Source organism: Schistocerca serialis, chromosome 2, assembly GCF_023864345.2.
Source record: "Schistocerca serialis cubense isolate TAMUIC-IGC-003099 chromosome 2, iqSchSeri2.2, whole genome shotgun sequence".
Classification (NCBI taxonomy): domain Eukaryota; kingdom Metazoa; phylum Arthropoda; class Insecta; order Orthoptera; family Acrididae; genus Schistocerca; species Schistocerca serialis.
This window is the reverse complement of record NC_064639.1, coordinates 572052953-572075972: the sequence shown is the minus strand read 5'-3', so window position 1 is coordinate 572075972 and position 23020 is coordinate 572052953. Positions and strand designations below refer to the sequence as shown.

General features: G+C 43.7%; 1 pseudogene; it reads right to left on the bottom strand.

Moving 5' to 3' along the window:
• Positions 1-4676: 4676 nt before the first annotated feature.
• On the bottom strand, positions 4677-4794 carry LOC126459246 (5S ribosomal RNA; annotated as a pseudogene).
• Positions 4795-23020: the final 18226 nt, after the last annotated feature.

Here is a 23020-nt window from a genome sequence, read left to right as displayed (position 1 = left end):
TGAAGGATAGGGTTTGCCAGGGGAGGAATCACAGGTGTGCTGATCTGAAGCGCAGCGTATCAACAGAGGTGGCCAGCATACCTGCGGACATGCTTCGTCCGGCTGTGCAGAACGTAATCGTGCTCTTTCCGAGTCCTCTGGGCATTGATGGGCGCCATATTGAGCCCCTTTCTTAAAGTAATGGTACCGGTATGTAATGGTATGATGTACTGTAGCAGCACATTAAAAGTGTTGTAACTGGATCGATTCTGCATTATCTCTCTTCTCCATGTCCTTGACATTAATGCTACCAAGTTTCGTACTACCGACATAGTGAGAAATGACATCGTAATAAAATACGAGATATCAGAGCTCGTATGCTAGGAGCTCATTTTCCAATGTGCTTTTCGAGGGTGTAAAGGTCGAGAAATAGTCTGGAAGTCGTTCTGTGAGCCCATTGCCAATAATTTAACGGTGGACTGCAGAGTAGTGATGTTGAGAGATTAATATTTTAAGAAAACTTTGATAATGCTGACTGTGATTCAATCTTTGACATTCTGAACGTATTAGGGATAAAATACTGGGAGCTAAAGTTTATTTACAACTTGTGCAGAAAACAGACAGCAGTACAAGAGTCGAAGGACATGAAAAAGAAGCAATGGTTAATAAGCAGTGAGACAGCGTCGTAGTCAACCCCGATGTTATTCGATTTGTACGTTGAGCAAGCAGTAAAGTGAATGAACGAGGATTAGGAGAGAGAATTAAGGTTGAGGGAGAAGATCTAAAAAATTTGGGGTTTGCCGATGACATTGTAATTCTGTCAGACATAGCAAAGGCTGCTGAAGAAATTAGATAAGAAAATGAGACACTAAATGCAGTGGATGAGGCTTTGGGGAGCAAACTGTCTGATGACGGCCAGAGCAGAGGGGATATAAATTTTGAAATTGGAAATTTGTGGTAAGAACTTATGGGACCAAACTGCTGAGGTCATTGGTCGTTAATCTTACACGCTACTTAATCTAACTTAAATTAACTTACGCTAAGGACAACACATACACCCACGCCCGTGGGAGGACTCGAGCCTCCGATGGGTAGGTGGAGCAGCCTATGATGAGATATGGATCGATTTGGGCAAAAAGGAACTTATGTCACAACATAACTGAAAGAAATTGTCAATTGACAGGTCAAATCTTGAGGAATGAGGGAATCGTCAGTAATTGTGAGAGCGGGGTTGCAAAATTGTAAAGAGAGACCAAAGGATGGATATAGTAAACAGGTTCAAATGAATACAAATAGCAATATTTATTCGGAGATGAAGAGACTTGCACAGGATAGAGTAGCATGAAGAGCTGCTACAAATCTGTCTTTGGACTAAATACCACAACAACAACGGAAATAATGCTGCATGATGAAGAAGTTCTTTCTATAAGACAGTGGGCACAGCCCAATACAGATTCACGAAACACTTTTAAAACGATATAGTTCTCTTGTCCTATGAGAAACATTTTTGCCGGGCGGGAGGGTGACGGGGGGCAGGGGGAAAAACGTAGTGTGGTACAGGGATCAATGAATTTTCATCTCATCTAACAATGGTCACTCCCTTATAATCGTGCAGAGCAATACTCGGTGAGATAGGGGGAATCCCCCGTCAGCTCAAGTTGCAAAAGGTGTATCTACAAAACTCTGATATACCTCGCCTCTCCCTGTTCCACAGCATGTACGCCTCACCGTACTCGTCAGTTTACGGACACAGCAGACATACTCTACCGAGAAATGGTGTTTAGCAGAACCCGCCTACATACTAACTGTCCACTACTTGAAAGAAACAGTTTTCTTTCGTGCAAGTGTTAGCATCGATGATAAGAGAATGTGAAGTTGTAGAAAACATTTAGCAAATCATTCTCCGAAAAGAGATAATGCGTTTCCACTAGCAACTACTGCAGTGTGTGAGACCTAGCAAGGACCTAGTTAGAACAATGCATTATCTTCGTGATATTTTCGAAGAGAGTCTTTATCTAGGCTAGAACCAATCAGGAGACGGAAATCAATACTTGGCTCGCATTTGTGCCTAGTAGTACGATGGGAGCTTGTGTCTGCCTTGAGATAGCAGGTGCACTTGAGAATAGCGCTTCGTACATAAGATGACTTGAAACAAAACAAATGAAATGTAGATTTGTGACAGATATTTAATGAAAATAAGCTGTGTTTTCTACTATTGGTTTCGTGTACAATAATTAACGGGATAATCAAAAGGTAACATGAGAGCTGTTGTGAGACGTTGCAATCATTCTGGAATTTTACTAAACGCGAAAAATAAAAAAGTAAATTATTCACAATCAGAACTGAGCTCATTAGTAATATTAAGTCCGATTGGTTTTTTACTTTCTACTGGAACACACACCTATTCCCGTTTTAATTTTTCACGCTGAAAATTCCGTCAAGTGGCAGCAGTAGAATCAGCAAACTTCCCTCTACATCTACATCTACATTTATACTCCGCAAGCCACCCAACGGTGTGTGGCGGAGGGCACTTTACGTGCCACTGTCATTATCTCCCTTTCCTGTTCATTTGCCATGCTCGCTGCAAAGTAAAGTAACATGACAGATACCAGCGTTTATGAAAATTACAACGCCCTGAATGACTGGTTCGAATTACTCTAAATTAGAATTACTTGTAGCATAGAAGACAGTGATATGCGGTTTAGATTAAAGACGGACTGAGTCCATTTAGGGTGACCAACGTCTTCTCTTGTGTGGCAGAGAATTTCATGGGTGTGGAAAACCCACACAATGACGACGCATCACATAAAGTGAGAACGGGGAAGCAAGCATCAGTGTGTTTCTTCGACGTCAAGGGTCGCTAATCACTTCTGGAACGAGCCATAACGGGACAGAATTATCGTCTTCTCGGAAACAAGGCTTCAAGATCGTGATATTCTGGCACATCATCGAGAATGTTGCTACAACAAAGATTTGTGTATGGAATAGAAAGTTAGAAGGGCATCATGCGCAATATGGAACGATCATTGAACAAAAAAATGTAATGGCTACACGAGACGACTGTCATCTTGTCCACAGGATTAAACTAACGTAGAATATTAGTCCAATACTGGCTCGATGCTGCAATATTGCCACAGGTGTTGACGTGTACTCGTCGCCGCTTCCTTGTCGTCTGCTGTATGCTGCGCTGGCAATATGCATACAACTGTGTCAGATTCCATTGTTACGAAACTAGAAACGCCTCAGTCTGGAATCTGCATGTTAACCGCGGCCTGCTAGGCTGCAAAATATGGTCTCATTTCCAGATGTCCTGCAGAAAGCAGCACATGTATCAGACGTTCCTGTGATGATCACAATAATACAGTCTATAGAGCTGAGCGGCGTACGAAACAAACCCCAACTGTGACACTTTGATGGACCATTGCATAGAATACGATATCTCGACTCTTGCATACTGAGGACAATTTTAAGAGCAGCCACTAAATATTGCAACGCTAGGTAGTACCCATCACCCCGGCAGCCCCACACGTCATACCTTCCTGAGCTGAAATGGGATTTGGATGGGTACTAATGTTTACCTGGTCGGAATTATCACCTAATCACCTAACGCTGCCCTATGGAGCAAGTTCCGGCTTTGTTTGCTCGGCATCTCATTTGCCAGTGACCTTCAGCGATCACTGTTGATGTCCACACAAATCAAGATAACAAAGGCTATACAAATGGTTCAAATGGCTCTGAGCACTATGGGACTGAACTTCTGAGGTCATCAGTTCCCTAGAACTTAGAATTACTTAAAACTAACTAACCTGACGACATCACACACATCCATGCCCGAGGCAGACTTCGAGCCTGCGACCGTAGCGGTCGCGCGATTCCAGACTGAAGCGCCTAGAACCGGTCGGTCACACCGCCCGGCTCAAAGGCTATACAGGAAGGTAATTAGCATCTTTTCTACTTAATTTCAAGACATTTAGAGGCTTTGATTTAGCTACGCAAGGACACATACCACACTGATTTCTTAAGTTTATCTAACATTCTCTATCAAGGACTTAATCTATGGAGTGAAGTTCACTTCAGTCATATAAATGCTTCTCGATTCTGCAATTTTCGCAGTAGTTAGTGCAGTACTCTTACTCCCAAACCTCCAGGTGTCAGACACTCAGATCGGTACCAAACGTTGTATGTGGATACGGTATCAACCAAAACGCCGATTTAGTACTTCCTATGTGATGTCGTCCAGTAGAACATGTGTAAGTGGTAATGAAAAGTAACGCCAGAACTACGGAGCACAGTAAAAGCAGATCTATAAGATATTACTCCTTAGATCTCGGATAGGTGAGTTGGTAGAGCGTGGTGTTGTCGTTGCAAGGGTCTCACGTTCAAGTCCACACTGATAACATTACTTTCTTTTTTACTGCCTATGCGTGAAACAGCTAGTGTTCTTCTTTATCTGGACGTACAAAATAACATACTAGGAGACAAAAAACCCCGTCCGAACAGGCCATGAAGGCCCAACGGTACCCACCGGCCGCCGTGTCATCTTCAGCCAGCATGCATCACTGGATGCGGATATGGAGGGGCACGTGGCCAGCACACCGCTCTCCCAGCCGTTGTCAGTTTTTGTGACCGGAGCCACTACTTCTCAATCAAGTAGCTCCTCAGTTTGCCTCACAAGGGCTGAGTGAGTGCACCCCGCTTGCCAACAGCGCTGGACAGAACGGATGGTAACCCATCCAAGTGCTAGCCCAGACCGACAGCGCTTAACTTCGGTGATCTGACGGGAACTGGTGTTATCACTGCGGCAAGGCCGCTGGCAGAAGACAAAATCACTATTCACAAAATTTCAGCATACACAAACTCCATTTGTCATCCGTTTGATCTTCATTTCTCGAGAATGTACAAGCATATGAGTCCTAGAATGTCCGATGCTGCTCGAGATTCCTCGGAAGGGATTAGCCTGCAACAAAGGAATAATCTTCTTAAGCTGTAGTCCCTCACATTTAACAGGATGTGTTCTCCACGTCTGTATAATTCCCACCGTCATGGGCGTTGAAGAACCCAGATCCTTTGAAACTTCGGCAAAGTTCTGTTTTCGACACAAGTTTTCATTTTGCAATGCACAGGGTGGATGCGCAAATGTAGGATTCATGTGCTTGGTGCGCAAAAGTAATTTGCTTCACATACGTCTTCCTATGCAGCCATTATTATGAAGCCTTTTTTCTCAATGAATAGTACTTATTATTGATCTTTTTAAGTGTTACTTCCATTAATTTTATTATTACTACTACTACTATTATTCCGTACGTATGGTGTAATTGTTTCTTTATTTTTATTCTTATTGTATAGTCTGTGAAACTGCAAATGTACTCTATAGGCTTACTACTTTCAAAGAAGCGAAGCCGACTGCCAAGGGAACATTGCTGTATACTCCGAGCAGCCTTTTCACGTGACATAAATATGACGATGTCCCATGTAACACTTTCATGCATAATACAGTTAAAAAACAATTGTCATCATTGGGGTTCGAGCCGAAGACCCTTGGAACTGCAATTTAACGCTCTACAAACTTTCTCACAGTTCTGCTTTCACTGTGCTACGTATTTTCGGTGTTACTTTTACTTACCATTAACGCATGTTCTACTGGACGATAGCACATATTACGAACTAAATCCGTGTTTTGGTTGACACTCCATCAACATACAACGTTTGGTACCGATCTGAGTGTCTGACATCTGGAGTTCTGGATGTCAGAACATTATACTGAGCTGCGGATGATCGACATAGCCCGAATTCGTGTTTTCAGCACTGAATAGGTAGTCACATGCAGAATATATCACTGCGCAACTTCCTGACACTTTGTAACCAAGTTCAAGTAAGTGTTCTTTCCTATGACTTTATCTTTTGTGGATGCCTCACAGTAACTGAACATCAGGTACGCCTTTAGGTGGACTGATCATCCTATTTGCTGTACATTATCGAAACATACAATAATGCGCAACTGCTTACTCGGCTGCATTTTAGTGAATAGGTGTGACAACGCCACTTACTGGGATCAAATACTCCCATGACTGAGAATTACGTGGAAAGGGAGTGGCATGTTTCGCAGTGAGAGTACTTTTACTTCAACGGAAATCACGTAATTACTTTTAAAAGCCAGTTGGCAGATTCCTAGCAAAGTTCCCGTTACGGCTGCGAAGTTTCTGCTCGTTAATTTTTAACGACCAGTCAGGGAACGAGTTTTTGACGACACACCGAAGAATCACTGCTGAGCCTTCAGCCGACTTCCCTTAAAGCGATGGATCTTGCTGAACATTATAGGCATGAAATACGAGTTGTCTAGATGTTTGACCCAACTTCTCTCTTGCAAATTGACATGCCTTTTTTCGGTTGATTAATGGTACAAATTTAGTTAGAAATACAAGAACACATAACAATGCTGCATTGATGTGCTCGAAACACGTCATCGCATAGCTGTCTTTGGCAGGACTTGGACACACCATTAACAATGAAATGTTTGGTCTTCTTTGCAATAGAGACTGCAGTTGCGATGAATTTTTTGAATGATTTCTGATGTCTTCAGCTGCCAGTCTCTATATTTGTTTTATAATTGTACATTTTCGGGCTTAGACCATTTTCACGTATTTCATGGACGATTCTTTAATGGTATATTATGCCGCACAACACAAATATGACATCACGTACGTCCTTGCACCTACGTCGGCAAGTAATTGTCATAAAATAAATTATGAAAATTTATTCGATATTTTAGAAGAACGCTACTTTTAGCAGTTGCTGCGTAGCGATATGAGTTTCCTCGAGTCTGGTTCACTATTCTCTCTCACGTCCAACAAAATTTTGCCAGTGTATTCTGCTATGAATACTCATTTACTGCTATACATATTACATTCCAGCGTCAAAGTACACTGAACGAAATATTTCAGGTCTTGGGAAGTGGACGTATGACATTTTCAGCGCCAGTACTGGGACGGCAAGTGATGGTTATGTACGGTTCTGTATCAACACTTCACTCGCATGTTCCAGGCTGAATTCCGAATCTCTCCTAGTTGTCTGACTGAGTGATGGTATATGACGACGCATGTGATCTGCCTGTCGGTTCCTTCGACTATATCGATAGGAGCACGCTATGAGACGGCACTGTACTGATCCCTCTCCCATCTCTCTCCACCAAACGACAATGTGGTTCAAATGGCTCTCAACACTATGAGAATGAACATCTAAGGTCATCAGTCCCCTAGAACTTAGAACTAATTAAACCTAACGAACCTAAGGACACACACACACACACACACACACACACACACACACACACACACCCATGCCCGAGGCAGGATTCGAACCTGCGACCGTAGCGGTCGCGCGGTTCCAGACTGAAGGGCCTAGAACCGCTTTGCCACAACGGCCGGCCACAACAATATAATATCCACATTATCCACACGTTCTTTACTGTCACCTATACTCAACAAATACTCTCAAGACACAACTCTCAGGATCTACGAAGAAAGGGGTCGTTGTGCATGGAGAAAGGACGCCCTTTCGGATTAGGCAGTGTTTAACTTAACCATCGAGCTCTCCCAGTCAACAATGTAATATGACTCTTTGTATCTGTAACTGGCTGAGAAAACCGGCGTTATTGTTTATTCCAGGTTCAATTAATCCATCTCCCCCTTTGCCCTCTCTCTATCCACCTCCACCCTATCTCTTTTTATCCACCTCTTCCTCACCCCTCTCGCCATCCACTTCCTCCTCCCTCATGTTTCTGTCCATCCCCTCCCTCGGTCCATATCTTTCTTTCTTCCCTCTGTCCATCTCTTCCTCCCCCCTCCCCTTCCTTCTGTCGATTTCCTGCTCCCCTCTCTCTGCCCATCTCTTTCTCTCTCTTTCTCTGTCCACCTCTTCCTCCCCCCTCTATCTGTCCATCTCCTTCTCCCGCTCTCTCTCTCTCCATTTCCTCATACACTCTCCCTCCGTCCACCAGTCCCTCCTTCCATGGCAAATTATCACCCAAACCCACACCCCATTGGAAGGTTGGTGGCTTATACATCTGCTTAACGTCTTACCAAATAGTAAGTAAAATATGTACCAGATCTCGTTGAAATCGATCCAGCGGCTTACGAGGAGACGTTGAACATGTGCGTACATGACATAGGAATATACTGCACATATATGTGGTGTTCAGCCGTGTGCCTTGATCTTAGGCTCTGAAACATGTTGACAAAATTACTGTCTTGCTGAATTGCTCAACAAAATGAATAAGAAATAAATTGCACTTTGTATTTTTAAATGTGTTTCAAGTCAATTAATACAATAAATAAAATATTTCCGAATATTTTTATGTCACACCTTTTTATCCACACTCCAAACATAAATAATCCTAATCGTAGTGAGAATTTCACTCCCACAGTATTTTTACACAAATAATAAGTTGTTCACCTAGCAAATTTGGTGAATTCTCCAGATGTTCCTGATTTATGCCTCAGAGTCACACTCTTTTCATTCCTACCTGTATGGGATGTAGATGAATTTTAACCAGTACATTACAGACTGCAGAAAATTATTACACCGCTAATAGTTTAAAATGTGAATTCACTTGCGTAAAGGAGTTCGAAACTTCTCTTTTACAAATGAATTAATATATTAAGTATTTGACATAAATCAAGAAAGGGAGAAAAGGTTTAGAAAAGCTCTAAATTTACGTTTAATGTTTGTTGGAGTCCTCCTATTATCAAACGATGATATAATTTTGAATTATTCAAGTGCATTCAATGTTGTCTTGTGGATACTAGAAGTCGGGCAAAGCCGATTCAGCACACTTTTGATATCAAATTCGTATGCAAATTAATTAAATTGTGACAGCTGATTGATTTATGACCTTAAACTATTGTTCTACTAAGTGGTTTACAACCACCTGAGGGTTGTTGTATGACATGCGGGGGATCATCCATTCTTCTGAGAAACCCTCCACCCCTGCCCTCCCCCCTCAACCTCCACCACCCCACTGGGAAACATCCAACATTCCCCCTCTCCCCCTCGCAGATACAAGCACACTTTCGAGACCAAGTTAATTGAATAATTAATTAAAACGCTAAATTGATTAACCCCTCCCCATCTGGGAAAATCCTCAGCCCCCTCTCCCCCCACACAGAAAAATGGCAGAACACTCAAATTTTAGCAGGAAAATGGGGTAACTGGGCCACCCCACTAACCTACCTACACCCGACACCAACGATGTTACACAACCCTTACCACCCCTGCACACCAGGAAATGGTAGGAAATATCGCTTAGTCAGTGTTGGACTCGGAGGATTTCATGACTGTGGGCTGATATATAGTCGAACATAGTGCATTAACCAATTTAAGGCACTGGATTTCATTTTAACAGATTTTGGGGCTAGCGTTTATTTAAAAAATTTGCCAAGTCAGCGCAGAATAATATTTATTTAAACAATTTGCAAAAATAGATTTATTTTTTTTAAATTCACAGTACAACTCATAATAGATGATGTCACACAACTGGTGTTATACTGATGGGAAAAATTCACAGTACCACTCGAAACTAGTAGCAGGCAGATTCAAACCCTTCATAGAGCACTCCCTTCACCTACAACTCGAAATAAATAAATAAATATCTCTGTACCCTTAAATAGCACAGTCACCATTTCTCGAGCTTTAGTTGTTTGTTTGAAGACACTGTCAGAGAGAAAAAATTTCTGAGTCTTACAGCTGCTGCAGTGTTCAGTTATGTATCTAAAAGTTCATGACACATTACAAAACCCACAACAGATCTTGGAAAAAACACAGAACCACAGCAGATTGGATGTCTAAAAGATTATCCTAGTATTCAAAGCACTGTCCTACAGACTAGAAAAACGGTTGGAATTATCGATGAATTTTCGATGTCCTCCGACTGCTGGTCTGGAGATGCTCTAAGGCCACAATGGCTGATGGGGACAGCATCCCACTCATCTGAACCAGAGGAGGCTGGTCTGCCAGGACTCGTCTCTGAACAATTGAACAAAGAGGACATCGCATGACTCTTTGACGTCACAAAACTTAGGAGGTGGCTATAATTTCGCACCTTACAAGCACTCATCTACAGTCTTTGCCGTTATTTACAACCGGAATTATGTATTATTTGACAGGTTGTACATCGTATATATGAATATTTAAGGAAGACTGACAATGTTCACGTACACCTTGTAAATAATTGTTAACGCCTATTGCATGAAAGGTAATGGAGTGTCTTTATTATCAAAATGGCGTAATGAATGATTGCCAGTACTAGTAGAGGTTGGAACGCCAGTGGAAATGAAACAGCAGGAACAGGTTTGTTGGCCCTGCTTCACACAGGAAGTGCCAAGATGGACGTTCTGGGCATCTGAGCGTGGAAGCACAATATAGCGGCGGCCGGCCGGTTTTGAACGGGGGCCGGAAGTATAACCGGGTAGTATTTCGGAAACTCTGAAAATCATGGACGCAACAGAGAGGAACAAGGAAGTGTTACCTCGGAAATCGCAGACTGGGTTATTTCCAAGAATTTTTACTCTGAGAAGCATACCATTGTATCAGTATAGGTATTTCCTCGCAAACTTTCCACACTGGACGACAAAAAACTAAAATATGGTTGGTTGGCTTTCAGAAGAATCTGCAGAGATGGAGAATATTCCGTGGTTTCGAGAATATGATTCGCCCCCTGACTGAGTTACGAGGGAGGGGAGCCGAGCTTTGCTGGGAACCCAGCGGTGGAGTGAAGAGTCTGCCGTTTTGAGTGCCCGGGTCTGACGGTCACTCAGTATCAACTTTGTTGGTACAGATAGACTTGCTGTCTCTGCTCTCGGGAGATTTTATAGTTAGAACTGTTAGGCACTGTACTGTTGCGAACTTATACGATTCTGTACTTCGCCTCCGGGTTGGGAGTTGTCATTGAGTACTCAGCGTTCAGTGATTGAGAGCACTTCTTCTGTCTATAGTCACGTTGAGACGTTATCTGAACTCCGTCCTTGTGGCTGGGAGTTCGCGTTTCTTGTCTGTAGAACACAAAGAGGAGAAGACAGTATTAGATCATACTAGTCAGAGGGCCGTCCTCTGCCGTTCTAGTGTTTGAAAGAGTTTATATTTTGTAGCTGGAGTTCTTCCATCGTTGCAGACGTGTATGAGAACCATAATTCCGGGACACCGGACTCAGTATATATGGTGATATTTCTAATTGAGTCAGATTATTAGGGCTATAGAGCTAAACAGCTGTGATCACGTAAATTTTGTTTGCAGTGAGGTTGCGCACCACTGTGGATTATCTTTAAAAGTAGTGTCTTCTAATGTTTGGTACATAGGTGTTGTCAGTCATTTCGCGTTATTTATATTAGTTCGCGTAGCCATAAAAAAGGGCAGATTTGGGGCAATTAATCAATCATATTAGGAAATCCATTTGTATCTCTTTATGTCCATTGGGCATTGATATATAAACATTTGTAACATATAAAGGGGTTTTAATCTACCATAAAGGTATAAGCAGAAACGGTATTTATCATTTGGTAGTTACTCTTTCCCTTAATCATTCATTTATGTTTATGTTGTAATTCATATGTTAAAAAGCAAGAAGGAGGAGATAATATCACCATTAAGAGACCCTAAGATCTGCTTCAGGGGGTAGTCAAACAGGGCCAAAACTTCATCTTCGCGTTCAGTGCTTTACGTTGCGCACATTCATTCCACACCCGCCTGGAGCAGAATCTTGGATGTGGCTTACCCTGCCAGGATCCTACTTAGATTTTTCTGATAGTAGTCATAAAGTGATTTGAAATCTCGGAAATCTTCAAAAATATTTTTTCTTCACTCATGTATTGATAGTGATCACCAGCTTGCGTGTATAGTTTGCAGTGTTAAAGTCACACGATAACATTAAAAATAATATTTGCGTAGCGCTTCAGCCCACTGGCTGTAATTGACTGATATTTGTGTTATGACATTTGTCGTTGTATTTTGTTTGTATTGTAACGACACGGCTCGTTCATGACGTTGCCATTAGTTTAGCTTGTTTGTTGTAGATATTTTATGTCACATGCCCGTTACATAATAAATGCGGGTAGTGTAAATTGTGTGTACTTTTAAGAGAGGATTGTTATCAGGGATCAGTCCGTGATAACTAGGGCGAAAGCGCGCTGCTAACACAACTGATCACTAGTTGTAACAATATAGAAATAGCAGATACACGGGATAATCAAGAGAGCCTATGGGATGAGAAAGAGTTAGCTACGTTACCAGCACAAGGCACTGGTGAGGAGAATACCGAGCCAAGGGAATTTTTTGAGGATGACAGACACAGTCAAGCCCGTGGTGGGCAGTCTGATAGAGACATACATGACAAAGACATACTGAAGCAATCGTAAAGATACGGGACTATCATGCAGGGAGTCCAAGTGAACGCGGAACAGCTAAGAATCGTGGTAGATCGCCGTCAGCGTATCAGGGCGCGCGGTGATGATTTTCTTGAATACCAAGAAATGGCTTGGCTCTGAGCACTATGGGACTTAACATCTTAGGTCATCAGTCCCCTAGAACTTAGAACTACTTAAACCTAACTAACCTAAGGACAGCACACAACACCCAGCCATCACGAGGCAGAGAAAATCCCTGACCCCGCCGGGAATCGAACCCGGGAACCCGGGCGTGGGAAGCGAGAACGCTACCGCACGACCACGAGATGCGGGCATACCAAGAAATGGAAAGGGAAAATGGAAGAAGATCACCTCAGAGTAGAGGAAGAGGTATTCACAATAGGGGAGAAGGTTTAGGTAACACAGATGTGTTGGAAATACTTGCATATCTAAAAGCAACGGAAAGTGAAATGCGAAGGAAAATTCAACAGATAAGCTCAGCAATGAAAAATAAAATTAAAAAGGTCAGCTCTGATTTGGGAAGCCAAATAAAAAGGGGGAATGATGAAGTAACCAGTGAATTGGGAGAGCAAATAAAAAGGGGGAATAATGAAGTGCGCTCTGAAATGGGAAGTAAAATTGAAAACGTTAAGGTCGAGATTCAGTCGATAAAACATGAAACGAGGGAGGTGGAAAATGAGGTAGTGACGCTGCGAACAAAACTAGAACGAGACATTGCGGAGGTCAGAAGAACCGCGGACGAGTCGTGATTACTAGCGAGGGGCGCAAAGCGGATTGCTCTTGAAACATTACAGAAGACAGAAAATACGACAAATATATGTAGAGGTGCACTAACGCAGTTTCAGAGGCGCGTGAAACAAGTAGAAATAACGCAGCTGCAAAAGACAGAAGTTGCCCCAAATAAGGCACTGACCGCGGAACCCTCACAATTTAAACAAAACATAGAAAGCGAAATTAAGCAATTAGCTCAGGAAGTCAGGTCGCAACCTAGTCAAAAATCACACCTCAGAAAAGAAATAGTAGGTGATTTGGAAATAACAGTTCAAACTCAGCACGATCATGTCCAAGCCCAGACGATACAAGAATGTGCTCGAACGTAAGAGTTGCTCGACAATTACAGACTGAAAGTGTATCTGCAGAGCATCGAAATGTCGCTAGAGATATGGCCCTCGCGTCTACACAGGGCACGACTGGGTCCAAAATTGCGAATACGGAGAACGGCAATGAGATGTTTCATATGCATAATTGTTACCCGATAACGTGCACCATGGGACTTTTTTCCACTGATGAAAATTTGACAGGGTGTAGAAGAGAGAATGCCAAAATTAATGGTAGACCTGAAACGTTAGCGCAAAGTGAGAACGTGGTAGGCCGACGGGAAGGAATTCCAATGAAATTTTCAATTTTAAGCATTTTATCTCTGTAAGAAAATTCCAACATTACAAAGACGAGGATTATGTTTTACTCCCAGAAACTTTCATTGGACAATTTGATTTATCATTACCTCTTCACTGGCCTCTGACGTACAAACTGGACCTTGTTTGTTCACATATAGAAGGAACGTCGGCCGAATACATGCGAAACATTGCAAAAACGTGTACGTTATGCAAAAAGCTTCGTGACGCATTTGTAAACAAATACTGGTCCAAGGAGACACAGGACAGGATCAAACAGGAAATAATGATGAGCAGAGACTTAAGAGTTCAGGGTTCCGTAGTCCGGTGAAGTATTTCGAAAACGTGACCAAGAAAAATCAGTATTTCGACGACCCATGCACACCGGCTGAGATCATAAGATTTTGCTACATGAAGCTGCCAATTTCCTAACAGCAAACGCTCGTCGGCCGATGTGGAAGTGGTTTCTACAAATTTCACGAAGTTTCTGGCATCAAACCGTTTCACAGGAGCTAGGTTATCATAAATTTTGTGCAAGATGGGTTCTAAAAAACCTTGACAGGAGACCGTAACAACTAGCGTATAACTGCATCATTGGAATTTCTTGATTCTCACGAAAAAAGATCGTGACTCATTACTTGACTGAATCGCAACTTCGGAAGATGCTTGGGTCAAACATGTGAACTGCTAGACGAAATTGCAGTCTATGGAATAGAGGCACACAAAATCTCCCAAAAAGCCAAGAAAATTCTAGCAAACGTTGTCTGTAACATGGATTACGATGACTATTTTTTGTTCATTTTGTTGTGCTTGTAACAACAGTAAACTCATAGGTATAGTCAGACTTCGGAAAACTTACAAAGAGCAGTTTAGAATGAGCATAGAGAAAAGCTGAGTTAAAAGTTTTGTTATTTCATGACGGCGCTTGACCTCACACAGTAAATCTCATTCAAAAATTAATTTACTCGATGCCTTCAAGCGGCAGGTGTTTCTTCATCCGCTGTGCAGTCTCAGGCAACTTAATTTTATGGCAATGGTGTTTGTAAACTTATTCCCCGCTACGAAAAGTAATTAAGTTTGTGTGGAGATTATATTGGGAAGTAGTATTGGACTGTCGCTTTCAAATGAATAAAACATCATTTTTTCCTATCTTTTCATAAATCTCACATCCTTATCGCCTTTCTAGATAACCCTCGTACATACACGTAATTTTCTATAAGTTTGTCTGCTGAGTCTGTTTCTCCATCCGTGCAGTCGATTTTGTAAAGTCTGCAGAAAACGTCAAATCCTCCTCACTAGTAAGGTAATCCCTCCCCAGCCATTTATTTTAACATGTGAGAGTAGATGGAAATAAGAGAGTGCCAAAACTGACCAACACTATTGATGTTCCCAAAATTTGTACCTGAGGACCCACGGTGATGAAAAAAGCTTTTTCCCATCCTGTCGCAATTGTAGCTTTTCCTACGAAATTCTTCATCTACTTACTACGGAACTGTGTAACCTTCGTGAATTACTTTTCACCCTTTGCAAGCTAAGCAATAGTAAGAATTCGCTTTAATCCTATGCAAAAAATGTTCAGATGTCTGTGAAATCTGATGGGACTTAACTGCTAAGGTCATCAGTCCCTAAGTTTATACACTACTTAACCTAAATTACCCTAAGGACAGACACACACACCCATGCCCAAGGGAGGACTCGAACCTCCGTCGGGACCAGCCGCACGGTCCATGACTACAGCGCCTAAGACCGCTAGGCTAATCCCGCGCGGCTTAATTCTATACTACACTGGCCTATAAGCTATCTCGTGTATGAAATCTATTTTGCGATTTTAGGTCACAAACGTGCACCCGTTGCTTTGACTACAATTGTTTCACTTCCGTGGGGATCCACATTACATCAACGGTAAGAGATAGTGGTACAAATTCGTTGCATTAAAAATAAAGTTGATTAAACGTTGTTGATAATTTTTTGCATTTGTTCCTGGACAATATTGAAAAAGGGCGGCTTCCACTATGCACGAAACTCATTCGTAGCTGATTTTTCATGGCTGGTGTACCACACTCTTCGTGCTGATAGGCACAGAGTTTTGGGTCGCCTTTCACATTTGAATTCAACTGTCCAACGGTTGGTAGTTGAAAATAAAGGAGAAGACGCCTTCCAAATGTTCGCAAATTTTGGACGAAATTCCATTTGCATAAACCGTCCAATATATTTATATATATATATTTCTCAGTATGATAATCCAGTTCAGTCAAAAAAAAAAAAAAATGATTCAAATGGCTCTGAGCACTATGGGACTCAACATCTGAGGTCATCAGTCCCCTAGAACTTAGAACTGCTTAAACCTAACTAACCTAAGGACATCACACACATCCATGCCCGAGGCAAAATTCGGACCTGCGACCGTAGCGGTCGTGCGGCTCCAGACTGAAGCGCCTAGAACCGCTCGGCCACACCGGCCGGCTCCAGTTCAGTCACTTTTAGTCAAATACATACTATTAAGTACTAACTTAGAGTGTTAAACAATAAATCAAGTTGACATTTCTCTTACATTATTGTGTTAAATAGTTATTTCACTTACGTTACTGCGGCAAATGCATCAACACAACAAAAAGAAAATTTAATCCATGTGTTATTTGTGCCGTGTCGAGTCTTTTCACATTGCCCTCGTAGCAGAAAAGCCGATACAGGACCAGCTGGGATTCCTGAATGCCTGCTCTACACGCTGACGTCTGCAGATGAAGGGTTGTCTGCGCCGACGGTGTAGAAGATGGTGGCGCTGGGAGAGAGATTGGTTGCATACGGCAGACGGCTGGGGCCCGACTCGCGTCAGCGTTTCGCATTTCTTCCTCGGGTCGGCCCTTATTATGGACCCCTTCTGCTCGGCCGCTGCGGTCGATATCTGGGATCTGTTAAGAGGCGGACCGGACACGACACTTCACGGAATCCGGCGTTCCGAATGGCGGCACTTCATTCCGTGTCAGAGAAGAGCTCTTTCTTCTGTTGAGAGCTGGGAAATGTTCAGCTGCTTCCTCTCAACTACTTCTAAAGTCTATTTATTTATTCGATGTTATAATATCTAGATCTAACCTCCTGCGTCTGCACAGGAAATCTACATACACGTAAAGCAGTCATACACACAGTTTGTTTAGTTATGGAAAATTCCATCAGTTAACTCAATTCCATCAGATAACAGAAAAAAATTCAAGTAAGTGGAACTGTACCTAAATAGAGTGTTGGATTGAGGTACAAGTAGCATGTTCTTGCCGTTCCCCAACCTTTCAATCCACACACTGCGCTACAATTTTGAAAGGTCTGCAGTTTAACCTCAGCACCGAGCTTCAAACTTTACTTAACAAATCTTTCCCAGAGGTGAAAGAAACGATAAGCGACAGAAGAAAATTTTCCAGTACGGAAGTCCAGACCACCTAAATATTATTCTGGCACTTACTGTTTACACTTTTTTTCTTTGTCGTTTGTTTTTTTGCTGTGGGACAACCTTTCAGCTTTATGAAAAAACTTCTCTCAGAGTTATTCCTTCCGCAAACGGTTAATAAGAAACATAATACACCAAATTAAATCTTGATTTCAACTAAAATTCCTCTTGGCGGCCAAAATATTCTTAGTAACTGAAATTCTTCTAGAAATCCAAAACTCTAGTATCCCGAAATACTTCTCCAAAGATAAATCTTGTAGAAACAGAAAACTGACCTTGAAAACACTTTTTCCCGGAAAAAATGTTGGAAACTAGAATTTTTCGGAAACTACGGTATGGTGCTGTAAACTAAAAGTTCATTATGTGAACAGGAATTATCTTCAAACTTCCAGTTAGATGAAAACTGTGAGCTGGGCCGAGACGCGAACTCGGGACCTTTGTCTTTCAAGGTCAAGTGCTCTGGTGGTCTAGCGGTTCTAGGCGCTCAGTCCGGAGCCGCGCGACTGCTACGGTCGCAGGTTCGAATCCTGCCTCGGGCATGGATGTGTGTGATGTCCTTAGGTTAGTTAGGTTTAAGTAGTTCTAAGTTCTAGGGGACTGATGACAACAGATGTTAAGTCCCATAGTGCTCAGAGCCATTTGAACCATTTGAAGGTCAAGTGCTCTACCAGTGCTTGGTTGCGAAACGCAAAGGTCTCGAGTTCGGTTCTTGTTCGAAACACAGTTTTAATCTGTAAGGAACTCTCATATCAACACACACTCCGGTGCACAGTGAGAATCTCATTCTAGAAACAACCTAGCAGTCTGTGGCAGTATCATTTCTTCCAAGAATGCTAGCTCTGCAAGTTTTGCAGAACTTCTGTGAAGTTTGGAAGGAGGGAGACGATGTACGTGCTTGGGTAGCTCAGTTGGTGGTTGGCCGTCAGCTACGGAGTGGCGAGGACGTGTGCTTCGCGTCCCGCCGCTCTGTTGGCTTAAGCGAGTTTGTTTACTTCCTGTGAGCGCGAGTCACTAACTACAAGTTAATTGAAGCAACATGGTGAACTGATATAGGAAAAACTCTATAAGATTGCATTCCAAGCCGAATATCCACGACCGCGAGCATAAGAAGTAGAAATCTTCTTGCGTGATGAACCACGTCTAGATCCACAGGACACCACTGGTATTTTCGTTTCGATCACGGCCAATGTAGTCAACGTTAAGATGATTAACAAATAAGAGTGCGCATTTGTGGTTACCGGTGCTGCCGGAAAACATCTGTTTAGACACTCAGATGGACATATTGGTGCTGTTACCGTTGATCATGTAGGCCAGGGCATGAGGACACTTCGGGTATTCGAGCTACCTTTTGAGGTACCCACCGATTCCGTTATCTCCGCTCTTAAGCCGTACGTGACAGTTACTAGTCACGTAGCTGAAAAGTGACCTACTTTTACAACGTATCCCGTACACAGTGGAGTGAGACAGGTCAAAATCGAACTCACGAAGCATGTTCCCTCATACTTAAGCGTTGCTGCTTGTCGTGCAGTTATCATGTACGATGGACTACAGCGCACATGTTCAGGATGTGGACAGGAGGGCCATGTTCGCTCTGATTGTTTGCAGCGGCGGATCATCCAGATTCCATCAGAAGAAGCGGTACAACATGTTCTCCTTCGATTCTACCAATTCTTACGTACAAGTGACGGTACCTACGAGATCTGGCGGGTCGCGCGGCATTAGCCGAGTGGTCTAGGGCGCTGCAGTCATGGACTGTGCGGCTGGTCCTGGCGGAGGTTCGAGTCCTCTCTCGTGCATGAGTGTGTGTGTGTTTGTCCTTAGGATAATTTAGGTTAAGTAGTGTGTAAGCATAGGGACTGATGACCTTAGCAGTTAAGTCCCATAAGATTTCACACACATTTGAACATTTTGAACATCTGGTGGTGGGGATCGGAATAGGTTACTACTGCAGACAGACGGACACGTTACTCATGAGGTACATGTCGCCCGCTCGCTGCAGTGAGAGTCGCCAGGTAAGCCCGAACAGCAACTTCCACCGCACAACCAACAGATGCATGTTGATCCACACACGTGCCAACCGAACCTTTCCTCTCGAAAGGCGAAGAGGAATCGGATCCAAACTCACAGTCTGACTCGCAGACACACGTCCGTAAGTAGCGTTCGCTCCGCAAGTAGAAGAAACACCGAAGCTTTCCGTCCGACTACAATCTATTGCAGACAGATACACACGATCCCACTGATTTCGACAGTGTCGTGGAAGCACCTTGGACGGAGGTGTCGACCGACACTGTTCCCTCTTTAGAAACTGAGACTACGAATTTTTCTTCTCCTGGACACCCGTGCGAAAAGGGAGGGGACAATGGAACACCACCACAGCCGCGAGGCATGACAAGGGCTCTTTGGTTGCCAACGTAACACTGTAAACGCCCACATCTGGTACCAGTGGACACGAGCCATGTTAACAGGCACGGGACTCCACTGTCCATCGCTGGGTTCAAACGTGGGTTCTCTGATGGACGTCAGGAAAAGGATGATGAGGGTGTGTCCACAGATAGCTCCTAATGACAGAATAATAACATTTATTGGTCATGGGCGGACGACGTGGAATACTACTCTTTGTCGGTCACATCACTTGCAGAAGATGGGGAAGTATACAATCCCCCCGTCTCCTGCAGACAGCATGATAGTACAGACGACTGCGTAGCGTTGGGGTCACCAAACCCGTCGCCACGGCCTACACTGATGATGCCGCTGCCTTCGAGTGCGAACGACAGTCATATCGATTCGCGACTACCGACGACAATTCCATCCGGTCGCTCCTGAAGCTGTCATTACAACACGACACACTTTATGCGGCCGACATTGAGGTATACGTTCTTGGCTTCCTGGACATCTCTGGATACACGACATACATATCACATGCGTCGAATACGGGCAGTGACATTGTAATACTTCTAAAAAAAAGTGTAATAGCCACCAATGTACGTTACCTACCGAATGTCAGGGACTTGGCGCTTTCGGTCCAAGGGATACACAGCGTAAATGTTTACGCACCTACCCTGTGCAACAAGAGGGATGAACGTTTGCTATTTTTTTACTGAGGAATAAACGCAATTATTCCAAGGTGCGATAGATGATATGGTGATCGGGGACGATTTTATCTGTACACTATCTCCCAAAGGATTCACCATCCCCACTATTTGGCGCTGTCGTTCACGAACTCGGTTTGATAGACACTTGGGATATCGTCTATGCTGATAGACGGAGTTTCACGCACTACACGGGCCATTCGCCTAACAGAATTGACAGGATGTATACCTCCCGCTCCCTCAAGGATCCGATCACGGCATATAAATTGTGGCCAGCAGCATTTAGAGACCACACTGCCTACATCTGTACCATCACACTTATACGCCAACAGGAGGGGCGCAGCCGCAGCCGGCTGTAATTTAACACCGTCACCTGACCTCACGGGAACGTCAAGTGGCGGTGTTCGACAGGTGGTGACTGAGCCAACGCCGACGAGGAGTGTATACGTCTGCTTTAGAGTGGTGGCTGGATTATGCCAAGCCGAGCCTTCAACATACCTTGAAGACGTTAAGTAGGAAAGTTGCAGCATGGAGGTGCAGCACTAATGACTTCTACTACGCCATCCTCCGGGAGTATTCCGTTATGCCCCCATCACAAGACCACCAGATGACTGTCAACCGAACGAAAGGGAAAATTGTGACGTTGACGCGTCAACACTTGGGAGGAGCCAACATTCGTACGCGTTAAATCGTCGGAATCGCTATCCAATGGCCCTCCATGTTTCATGTAGCCATAGAAAGAAAGCACAGACACATGATTTTAATCCATGAGGTGACGACAGACGATGGAAAAGGCAAGACGTAACGCAAAGAGATACAAGCAATACATACCATAACCATTATTCTCGCCTGTATGAGGAGAAAAGATGAAATCCAGAGATCATTGCTGCTGTCGCTGGTTTGACGCACGCCACGATTACTCTGGAACGCCAACAGGTACTGCTACAACCGGTGGGTGAAGAAGAAGTGTTGGATGCAGTAAGAGAAAAGTGGCACCCAGTAAGACGCCAGAACTGGATGGGCTACCCCTGCAGTTTTCTACGACGTTCCAAGCGCTATAGCCTCCCTACTGGACTTCTATATGTCAAGAGCTCGTGACGCCTGAGGTGAAACTTCCGGCTGCCTTTGTGGAGGGTGTCATCATCCGAAACCGTAAACCTTGGGAAGGATTACTTATTACGGACTACCGATCATTAACTTTGCTGCACTGTGATACGAAAATCTTCACACGTCTACTGGCAGCTCGAATTCTGCGTATGACGCCTCGTGTCCTATCAATGGATCGGGCATATATGGGTGAGACGCATAATATCCGCGACTCTCTGTGTCGTTACAGATACCTAATTTCCCTGGCTAAGGAGCGTTATGTACCGGGAGCGCTGGTTGCGATAGACTTATATCAAGCATTTGATCGAATCAATCATATGTACTTCACTGCTGTTTTTTAGAATATGCATTACCCGGCCGCTTCCGTCGAGCTGGTGCTCCGTCTCCTACGTGGCGCAACATCGAAAGTGCTTGTAAACGGTATACTGTCGAACACCTTGCAGATTCACCACTCTGTTAGACAGGGACGTCCCTTACGACAATACCTAATGCTTTAACATCGAACCTTTGTCGTGGGGCCTGCGATACCACCTCACGGGTTTTGTCTCTAGTGGCTTTGTTTCTAGGTGCACGGAGTAAGCAGATCTTCTGATGTTAACTCTTCGTAACGAACATGATGTACGCAAAACCTTGGGCTGGCTTGCTGCATATGGTGCAGCTTCGGGAAGCCGTATAAACGTACATACATCTACGGCCTTGAATATTGGCACTGTGATGACACCTGCAAACGTCCCCCGCTCAGACTGAGTGATAAAATCCACTGTCTTGATATCGACTTCACCGACGCACCGACGACATCTCACGTGCGACGACCGTTAATTACTGGACCCTCTTGCAACACATCCACGCCGGACTTATGGAACATCGTCTCCGTGCTTTGAACCTTCATGAATGGACCGAATTCATTAATGCCTATCAGACATCACGAATTTCTTACGTAGCGCAAGCGGTACCGATGTCTAAAGGCATAGCTTAGAACCTCATGGCGGCATCCGGTTCACTCGTCGGCGCTGGAATAACATTTAAGGTTCGATACGACTTCTTCACTCTTGCTAAAGAACGCGGCGGATTTGGCCTTGTCAGTGTTCATGATCGAGCAGTGTGTCTGTACCTTGAAATGTAACTCAAGCTTTAGCAGCGATGCCTGACCATACTGATGAAGGCTCTGACACCATCTTCCCTTGACCATCCGGTGGCGCTTGCTGAGATACCGGTGCCGTTTTCCTATTTTGGGATGTTTTACCTGGAGTATAGCTACCTACGGGACGTTCTCCCTGCCCCTCGGTTGCCAACGGCCAATGACATCTATAGCATATTACTCCGCCGCCGGTCGGCTATTGTCGTCGAATTGACATGTCCTACAGTGCATTGGAATGTAGTATGGTGCACTGTCAAAGCGGTAACGCTAGATTCAGACATACCTTCGACTTGATACCTGACAATGAACAAAAACCAGATTACTCGAGAGAGGCTCCATAGGATACATCTCGAAGGTTCGTCTTTGTATGTGAACTGCATCGTTCAGGATACAGACGAACGCCGGCTAGATTGTGGGCCGGCGGAAGAGATCTGTTATTTTGTGCGTCAATTTCTGGCTCCCTT